The sequence below is a fragment of the Nannospalax galili genome, unplaced genomic scaffold, assembly GCF_000622305.1.
Source record: "Nannospalax galili isolate Female #2095 unplaced genomic scaffold, S.galili_v1.0 scaffold1250, whole genome shotgun sequence".
NCBI lineage: Eukaryota > Metazoa > Chordata > Mammalia > Rodentia > Spalacidae > Nannospalax > Nannospalax galili.
Window position 1 is genome coordinate 1338011 of NW_008328704.1, and position 10571 is coordinate 1348581.

General features: G+C 50.8%; 1 protein-coding gene across 3 annotated transcripts in view; it reads right to left on the bottom strand.

The window, feature by feature from the left end:
* Rptor (regulatory associated protein of MTOR complex 1) overlaps window positions 1-10571 on the bottom strand; it is a 356907-nt gene that overhangs the window by 120446 nt on the left and 225890 nt on the right. The window lies entirely within an intron of this gene.

The following is a 10571-nucleotide window of genomic DNA, read 5'->3' on the forward strand; positions in this document are numbered from 1 at the left end:
TCCATCTCTCCTCCTCCTCCAAGGTAACACACTGACAGTTTCTCTGGCTACTCCTAGGCGTAGGGACCAAACGTAGCTGGCGGCATACAGCTGCACAGTTCCACTGTAGCATAAGCTCTTGGCTGGGCTTTAAAGATAGCACATGATGGGGCTGGAGAGATGGCTCAGCGGTTAAGAGCACTGACTGCTCTTGCAGAGGACCCGGGTTGGATTCCCAGCACCCACATGGCGGCTACGAACCGTCCGTTTTAACTTCAGTTCCAGGGGAATCCGACACCCTCTTCTGACCTCCGCAGCACTGCACGACACGGGTGCACTCACATACATGCAGGCAATACACTCATATACGTAAAATAAAAATAAATAAAATATTTTTAAAAAGGTAGCACATGACGTGCCGTTAAGGGGTCTGTAACGCATTCCACAGTCCTCCTCACAGCCTCCTCCTGGCTCTGCTGCCATGGAAGTGCCTTGCCAATCTGCAGGTCCTACCTGGTAACATCTACTTACCTTGCAGTCATTCAATAACTAGTTCTGAGTACCTAGGACACAGCCCTGCAACAGGGCTTAGCACTTCACAGAAGCCCTGCTCCCGTGGAGCACCATCTAGTGGAGGAACAGATGAGAACAAACAGTGCCAGGTGGGGCAGTTTGCAGACAGAAGGCAGGGCGGGGGAAGGAGGCAAGAGGGCTTCTGTGGGAAGAGGCCAGAAAGACACACTGAGCACTCACCCAGGAGCAGAGACCAGCATCCTGCACAGGGGCGTGGTCCCATGGCTGTGCAAAGCCCTAAGGTGTGGGCATGCTTCTTTCTGCTCTGCAGCAAGCTTATTTTATCTACTAGGTAGCAAGTTTAATTATATCTGACTAGAAACTCTTTTTTCCCCTCCCAGAAGGAAAATGTTCACAGTAATTTGGTTTAGAGAATAGAGTGTGATTCCTGCTATTTATAAGATTGGACAGATTAATAATTCCCATTATAGTCACCCATTTGATGGCACTGTCGGTACAAATAACACTCCAAGAGGCCGAGCCTCAGCAACAGTGCGGAGCAGAGCCAGGCTGCCACCTTTTCATTTAGGAACAAAAATACTTCCTTGACTTCAAGAAGGCTTAGCGATAGGACACGAAAAATGGCAGCTGTCTTTCCCAAGTGAGCTGACTCCTATTACCTGTGAAGATGCTTTGCATAGAGCCACAGTGCTGGCCACACAGATGTCACAAATGCCATCTTAACTGGCTCTGTGGGGGCCACTAAGGATCCCACTACTGAGGAGAAAGCAGATGCAAAGCAAAACGCGGCACAGGACGGTAGAGGCTGGAGCTTGCTCCCTCTGTGTGAGGCTTTCTCCTCACTTGCTCTCTCTTCAGCATGAAAGGTAACCACATGGGGGACATGTGTGTATGGTGGCCAGGCTGCCCACCGTGGCTCTCTGTGAAGGACAGGGACGGGTGGGAACCACACGGGAAAGCAGGCGCCCACTCTCCCCCAGAGCGTCTCCTCATGAAGCGATGTAGGGCTGGGTGCACCCACCATGGAAAAGGCACTTCTTCACGGCCACACACAAGCTGTCCAACACGGCTCTTTATCCAAGCTCTCGAGAGGGCCCGAGAGCCAGAGCATTCTAAGGCTGCTGCCTGTAAGACATGTGTCACTGGGAAATAGACAGGAAGAGGCATAAGTGTCCCTGGGCGGACACGGAGGCTGGAGACATTCTCTTGTGCCGTAGCTCTGCTGAAGAGAAACCGTAAACGCCTGACAGGATTATAAATAACAACGCTCAGCAGACATTGCACCTTTCAGAGCTTAAGAGCCCCATGAAATGAGCTGCTACCTTCTTCATCAAAGCAGTTTGGAGGAAGAACACAAGTCACCAGGCTAAAGTGCGTAGCCCAGAGCATGCAAGGATCAAGATACTGTCTTTTCAGTGTGATTGTAGTTCTCCTGGACTGCCCTACTATTACACCAACTACAAGAATGGGGTTCCCCAAACTTCCGTCCTTTTCAATGGATCACCAGGATCTACTGGAAGCTGTTTCCTATATGTGGCTACTTACTACAGAGAAATAGAGACCAGATCAGCCAAGAAGAGATCACAGGACATTGTCCAGGAAACACCAAGCAGAGCTTCTATGTTCTCTCTCCATGAAATCTGGACAGGCCACCTTCCTGGGACTGTTGTGACAACATGTGCAGAGCACCACCAACCAGGACAGTCGCCTGAGCTTCAGGGACAGGGGTTCCAGTGGCCTAAATGACTGAGCTTGGCCTTCAGTGTGACTGACACCATGGGACTCATAGAACACATACTCAGGCTGGTCCTCCTGGTGTGGCGAGCCCCATCTTAGGACTGCCAGTGTGGCCAACCCTTGGCCTCACAAAGACACAGATGATCTTGAAAAAGTGGGGATAAAGGCCAGGCACTCTCTTTGGGAAAGGCTGAATGTCACGCCTCCACTTTCCAATTACCCTGCTCAGCACAAAAGCACCCTCTTCCAGAGAGATCTCAGGCCTTCACCTTTCACAGTCCTAGGCACAGGCTGCCAGGGCAAAGAAAGCCTCCCCTTGGATGGGCAGATCCCAAGGTGAGTGACTGGCAAACATCCACAGTGTGCCCAGTTCTTCCAGCAGAAGGTCTGTCATGCCGGTCAACCTGGCCCTCTTCTAGCAACAAGCATACAGTGGGAAGCTCCATGTCACGCCACTCACAGAAGGCCGTGCCACTATGGCAGCCTGTGGGAACAGTGGCCAGTCACAGTGGGTATGGCACATTCTTGGCTTCTAGTGGCTTCAATCCTAATCCAGAGACTTACCAAAGGAGACACAGAATGCACCAAGATGCACAGTGCAGGTTTACTATAACTGTGACAAGTCAGAAGCGGGCTATGTGACCAGGACAAGAGAAGTGACTAAATTGCAGGACCACCAAAGGGAAATGGCTACAGCCGCTTCATGCTTGTTTACCGACATGTAGTATAATAGGGAGATGTGTGCTTCGTAACAATAAGCAAAGGTGAAAGTCAAATACAATGCAGCCAACACTCCATAAAACACGAGCAGCAGGACAGGAAGACCTAGTGCAGAGTGGGCTGCTCTTCCTCCATATCTGACACAGTCGATAAGGACACCCCCACTCCAGCCCCAGAGAAGGAACACCAACACTCAGTTCCGTTTGCTCACCCTCAGCCCTGGTGGCCCTAGGAAGGTGAGCCCATCGTGGCAGCACCCTGGGGCTGGTGCCTAGTACAGCAGGAACCTGAGGGTGACAGGCCAGTGTTCCTGGAAGAGGTGCAGGGCCTGTCAGAACCGAGGAAAGACTGTCCAAATCTGGAGAGTCACCAATAAGAACCCACATACCTAGAGTCAAGTGAGGCCATCACAGCGCAAGTTGCATTCCTACACTTGGCCTCTGGGGCATGTGCGCAGGAGGATGAATTCCCACGAGTGAGAAGCTACCCACAAGATGCCCCATCTCAGCTCCATTGCAGGACAGCCACCAAGAGCAGGGGCTGCGTTAAGGGTCTGCGTGTGCTTAGTTGTGTTGTAAAACTCTCCATGTGTGACAATTAGCGCTAGAATCTCACACAGCATTCTGAAAACCCCATCTTTCCTGAGCTCAGGGCTCATCATGAAAATACAGGCAAGGCATCTGCCTCCCTGTTCCAGATGGATCTAGGAATCATTCAGAAGGACTGATCAATGGACCAATTGTCCAGTTAGTAAGTACTGATGTGGCTTCCGGCTCATTTACAGAAAGGTCCTTCTTGGGGCAAACAAAGGTGGAATTCTGTCAACTCACTTCAGGTGCTGTCTCTGTACCTGATCGGGAAGCTGGGAGGTGGTCTGGAGCCTTGTGGGTTACAGCAGAACCCGGAAGGAACTGGGCAGCTGTAATGCCCTGCTTGTGACTCCACCCGACTTGGGAAGCTTCTCTGGGCCCCTTGGAAGTCCATTAACAAGCAGAGGGCTCTTTTAAAATTTAACTTCTCAGTGTTAATCAAGGACGAACTTTATGTGGAAAGTGATGATGGGACTGAAAGATGAGAAGCCAAACTCTAGTCCCAGCTGTGCTGTGGCTGGGCAACTTCTGCATCCTGTGTCTCTGCTCTGAGTCACGAAAGCTAACCTTATGTGCGACACAGGACTAAAATAAAATGGGTCACACTTACACAGCAGGTGCAGCAGCAGTCAGATCCCCCCTGGCAGGGGTGCGCCGCCTCCTCAGCTCCCTCCTGCTGCTGTTGCCTCATTCCCATCTTCCCCCAGACACTGCGCTCCCCTGCAGCTTTCTGTCTCCTGCCAGGACTCATCTCCCTCGGCTCCAACACCCAGGCTACCACTGGTGACCACCTGCTGCTACACGGCCTCCGCTCAACGTCTTCATTGCCAGGTGCGAGAGGACCTCAAAGTGAGACCAGCTCTGGGATGGCCACCACCTCTATCCCATGGCCCTCACCACACCTCTGCAGTCACTCAGCGAGGCTCTCTGTCCACCCTGTCCCTGAGCCACCCCTGTTCCACCCAGTTGGCAGGCAGACCCTGTCGCATCCTGTTATCCCAGGACTTCATCCCAGTTCAATGTCTGAGTGTTTCATTGATTTCCTTGTCCTCTGGTCTCTTCTGGTCCTATCGGTTCAGTTCTATGAGCATCCTGCCAACCCGGGTCTCACTAGCACCTACCCTTCCTGTCTGCTTCCCACACAGGGACTGCACAAGTCTGCCTTTCATAAAACTGTGCTGTTTAGCCACGCCCTGTCCCTCACGGGAAGGAAGAACACCTTCACAGATCGGGCCTTGGTCACGAGAAGTGTACAAACTGATGTGCAACTCTGAAGGATGAGCAGGGCACATGGCCAGTCTGAACTCTGACACCTGAAGGATGAGCAGGGTACATGGCCAGTCTGAACTCTGACACCAGACAGATGGGGGCTTAAATCTGGCCAGTGACTACCCGGTGGCCTTGTGCTGGCTGTCTGACCTCTCTGAGGCCTGGTTTTCAACACCAGACTCCACAACTACCTCTTCCCCCAACACTGACTGGCATTCCTGCCATGTGTCAAATGCTGTTCATGGGTCGCCCTCCTGGTGAATCCAACAATCTTCCTTGCAGGAGCCTCCCAGGGGGTGTTCTTCCCACTCCCACGTATAGAACGGGATCGGAGGCTTCATAAGAGTGCCTCCTGCTGGCATAGGAGGAGGTGGTGAACAACTGGACAAAGTCTGACTCACGAGCTGTCTGTTAAGGTCCCGAGGACCACGCACAAATGTGCACAGGCTACAGGAGGTGAGGCTCTGCATGCGAGGCTGCTGGTGCCCAAGTCTCTCAGGCCTTGGAAAAATGAAGACCTAGCCCTCCCAACCACGAAGGCCCCTTTGTGCTCTCGTAATGCTGACCTTTAAATGTGCTCAAATGACAAGGTGAACAACAGCAAGCTCCCCTTCTCTGCTTCTGGTGTAGACTTAGTCACTGCCCCTGGCTGTAGTCCTCACCACCTGCCCTCCTGCCCCTGAAAACTAATTCTAACACGGTCTCCTGCCCTGCTTTCTGGGCCCCTAGCTGAATCTGCAAATGCTGCTCCTGGCCCCACAGACTTCTGGACACAATGCACAGGGCTATCGACCCGTTCAGATCACTGGCCAGCTGGAACTCTGAGACACATGAGGTCTGCTCCATCACACCTTGCTTGTTGTTCTTCCCAGCTCTCTTGACCACACACAGAACCACTCAGGGCCAGCACTGCTACCTTCTCCTCAGCAAGGCCACACGCCATAAGCCTCTGTGGACACTCTTCACACAAGACCCACTCACTTGTGCTCCCTAGTCCTAGACCAAGTGCAGTTCACAGCTCCTCTGAGACTCTGCTTCTGCCTGGGGATGCTCCACCACCCAGGCCTGTCTACTCCAATTCACACCATGTAAGCTCAGGCCCCTCTCAGGTCTCAGCCCAGAATGCTGCAAGATTCCTTACTGTCCAGTGCAGGGGCCCTTAGGCGCCTCTACCTTAAATCATAAAGGACAGCAGCACCTGTGGCTGTAGAAGAAAGGGCAGAGCATTTCCCAGTCCTGCCTAGACACACTTGCCAGGGCACAGTCAGGTCTCTGAGGGGCAGAATCAAGGCTTCTGACCAATATACTCAAACAAAAGTTTCCCATGTGACTTCAAAACTGAATAACTGCTCAAGTTGATGGCTAAGCTTGTGAAATCTGCCGCCAATCTCCTGTTCCATGTTCCCTCTCACTGGGTCCAGTATCACATCACACAGTGCTAGAAGCACCAAACTTGGACTCTACTTGTTTGTGTATGCTGCCTATGTCCTTTCCGGGGTCAGACTCTGGCTCCCCTGGGGCCAATTCCCATTCATTGTCGAAGTAGTTCCATCCGCCCTGGACATGACAGCTTAGCTGAGCTCCTGCGTAAGCTGGCCTGATTCATAGCCCACGTCCGCCTCCGAACGTCTCTAGCACTCTTTGAAGCCCTCGCTTGTGTCTTTTTATTAGTCACTATTGCTCCCCCATGCTAATTTGCTGTATAACTAGACAATAAATTCCTATGGGCAATGACTTTCTTTCCTCGATATGTATCAATCTCCTTACAGTTTTTGGCGGCCTGCTAAGCACACTGCATAATCTCAGCAGCCCACAAACCCGAGTCATGGAACTTCTCCTTGAAAACGGCTGCTCCCACACATGCCCAAGACTCCCAGCCACCCGGTGGAGAGAATCCCAAGGCAGTGTGGCAGCCAGGATAGGGGCAGGGTGGGAGCCAGGTTAAGTGCCACTCTCCAGCGCTGTGCACTCAGGGTCCACTTCAGCTCTTGCGGTGAGGCCTCACATTTCGTGGGCATCCCAGAAGCTCCCGGTTGAGCAAGGCTGAGGACCCTACCCCAGGAGGGCACACTCTGCACAGGCCTGCAGCCCGGGTCAGATCTACTCTGCACAGGCCTGCAGCCCGGGTCAGATCTACTCTGCACAGGCCTGCAGCCCGGGTCAGATCTACTCTGCACAGGCCTGAAGACCGGGTCAGATCTACTCTGCACAGGCCTGCAGCCCCGGTCAGATCTACTCTGCACGGGCCTGCAGCCCGGGTCAGATCTATATAGAATCCAACTTCTTCTGTGTCAGCTAGTTTGAATTACCACCTCGTCACAGTACAGAATCACCTGGGAAGGGAGTCTCAAAGGAGGAACTGCCCAGATTAGGTTGACCCATGGGCATTTCTGTGGGGGACTGTCTTATGTTCCTTGATGCGGGAAGAGCCAGTCTAAAAGTAGGTGGCACCATTCCCCGGGGTTGAGTTCTGGCCTGATTAGAGATGAATCCAATAGGTGAGGCAGGCATGCATTTTCGTCTGGATATGACGCGCTGCTTCAAGCTCCTGCTGCCCTGATGTCTCTGCTGTCATGGGCTGTGACCTGGAACTCTGAGCTAAATAACCCTTCCTTCTTTCAATTGCTTCTGTTGAGATACTGTATCACAGCAACAGGAAATGAAGTTGAGACACTACGTAATGAACTGTATCCATTCCGACTGCCTGGTATCTGCACTCCAGGAAAACCAACGGGTGCAGCTAACTCCTGCATTTCTCTTCCCTGAATTATTCTTCTCCCCATCCGCTCTTTCACCAAACACACTGCCATAACATACTGTCACCCTGTGTTCAGAATGGTACCCTGTCTTCCTGGCTCAGGGTCAGGGATGAGACCTTTACCAAGCACCCCAGGTTCGCATTCTCTCCAAAGATCTTGCCCCGGCTGCTCCTTTCATCACCAGGGCCAGCCAGGCTGCCACAGAGTGCTGCAGGTGTCTGTCTGAACTACTCTGCAGCCCATGCTGTCCTTGTCCAGGCTCAGGGCTCTCTTAAGAGCAGGGCTAAGCTCTCCACTGTGCTACTCTCACGAGTGGCACCAATGTACCTGCTCACAGTGCCCATGTGTGTTTGGATGAGCCAACGTGGAAATCACAACTGAGGGATCACCATGCTTACACGTACACTAAGCATTCAGCAAAACCCCACAGCTTCCAAGAAAATGGCACAAATCTCATTAAAAATGCTCTGATTCTCATCAACAAAAGGCCAAGAAGGTGACACAGACAAATCAAACCCCACCACCCAAGATCCACTAGAAACGCTCTGGTGCCTGTCCCTGTGGTCATCTCTCCATGTACAGCACCAAACACACTGACACAAGCAGAGAGCTTACTCTGTAAGAGGCTACAGCTTGCTACAGATACCCAGATACACCCAGGAAACAGTCTGGAAGGATCTACACTGCAGTGTTAAAACTTTGGCAGGCTGGAGATTATGAATGATTGTTAATCCCTTTGCTTATGTGTGTTCAATAATGTATCTGCTGAAAACAGTCTACGCAACAAAGAAATATAAAACCTATTTTTATTTCTTTCATGAAAGAAGCAATAGTTCTGAAAAAGGAAGACAATTTGGGCTAGAGAGATGGCTCAGTGGTAAAGAGTACTAGTTGCAAAACCGGGCGTGGTGGCGTACTCCTTTAATCCCAGCACTCAGGAGCAGAGGCAGGCGGATCTCTGTGAGTTCAAGGCCAGCCTGATCTACATAGTGAGTTCCAGTACAGCTGGGGCTACAGGGAGACCCTGTCTCAAAAAGACCAAAAAAAAAAAAAAAAAAAGAGTACTAGTTGCTCTTGCAGAGGACCTGGGTTCTATTCCCAGCACCTACATGGCAGCTAACAACTGTCTATAACTCCAGTTCCAGGAGATCTGATGCCCTCTTCTGGCCTCCATGTGCACTGCATGACACGGGTACACTTACATGCAGGCAATACACTCAAACACATACAATAAAAATAATAAAAAAGATAATTTAAAAATGGCATTATTTTGCAAATTTATAGCATGGATTAAGTTCAATTAAGGTAAGGTGCACCTTTACCTTTTAAGTAACTAATGTGAATGTTGGAAAAATTTGGACTAGTTCACTTAATACAAATGACTCATTACTTGGAAATGCTCCCTGACAAGGATCATAGGACGTGAAACGTAGCAATTTCCTTGAAAACAATTCTTCTGAAAATCAAGGTCGGTGAACAATGACTGAATCTTGAGTAGGGCAGAGCTCTCTACCAGACCATGTTCTGCAGAGTGGGGAGTGAGGGGTGCTCACAGAGCCATGGGAAGGAGTCCGCAGGTATGAAGAATCCCATTAATGGGTGCACCACTGAAACCACACATCCACTTCCTCAGTCCTCATGATGAGTAACACTCACGATGCCAACCTGAGATGAAGAGCGGGGCTCATTTGCTAGACTAGACTACGAGTGTCGGAGACTTGTGAAAAATCTTCTGTAAGCTAAACATCCTCCTGAGCCACAGCAAACTACACACCTAATACTCCTTTCCAATGGTTCCCTTTGTAAAGTGGCATATAACCCGGACATACGCTGTACTGTCTGCTCTTCACAGTGCTAACACTCCAGTCATTCATAGAGGTCACAGTCACAGTCCAGTGAGTGCTCATGAACCTGCGGTTTACAATGTGACCCATGAACCAGTGTGAGGGTGTAGGACTGCAATGTCAGCAGGACTGTAGGCACTACCTGGCAGAAGGCAGAAGAGGGGAAAGGACTTGGGGCTGTGGGGTCACGTTTCTTTACCACACAGGGGCCTGTGATGTTGAGCTGTGGTTTCCAATGCTGTTCTGGTATGCTCCCCCCCGCCCCCAAAGCAGACACTGGAAAGGTGTTATCACAGTGTATACTCAGTCAGGCCCTAAACAAAGTGCAGGTCTTGGGGTACATGCCCCCCCATATTGCTAAGGATTGATGCCACCTAACAAAGTGATGATTCACACCATCTTGCCAAAAACAACTAAGAGGATTATGCATGTACTGAAGGGGTGTGGTAGTCAGCTTTCTGTCATAAGAGACACCTGAGAAGATCAACTTAAAAAGAAAGGTTTGCCAGGCATGGTGGTGCATGCCTGTAGTCCCAGCACTTGGGAGGCAGAGGCAGGCAGATCTCTGTGAGTTCAAGGCCAGCCTGGTCTACATAGTGAGTTCCAGGACAGCTGGGGCTACAGGGAGACCCTGTCCCAAAAAGACCAAAAAAAAAAAAGAAGAAGAAAGGTTCACAAGTCCATATGTATAGCTAAAGGCTACATAACAAGCAACAACGCCAGATAGGAGATACCTTCTTTTGAGTTGTTGGCCAGGGTGGCCCAAGGGACCTCCAGACAGTAACCCAGCATAGAACTGGGAAAATGAACAGCAGACCCCAACCTTATCTAAAGGAATATTGACAATCAATTATCGATTGCTGCTAGATGAGGAACAGGTGACCCTCCTAAAACAAAGACCTCTAGATAGGCTGACTAGATTCACCAGATGGACAAGTAGTGAGGAATGGCTGGGGGTGCCGACAACATAACAGACAGTAGCAGGGATAACAGAGCATAAGGGCTCTAGTTGGGGGAGGGAGGCTATGGGAGGGTGCCATCTGGGAAGTGGGTGTATAGTTGAATAAGATAGTTTGGGATGTTCTGTGTGACACACACACACACAGACACACACACAGACACACACACACACACACACA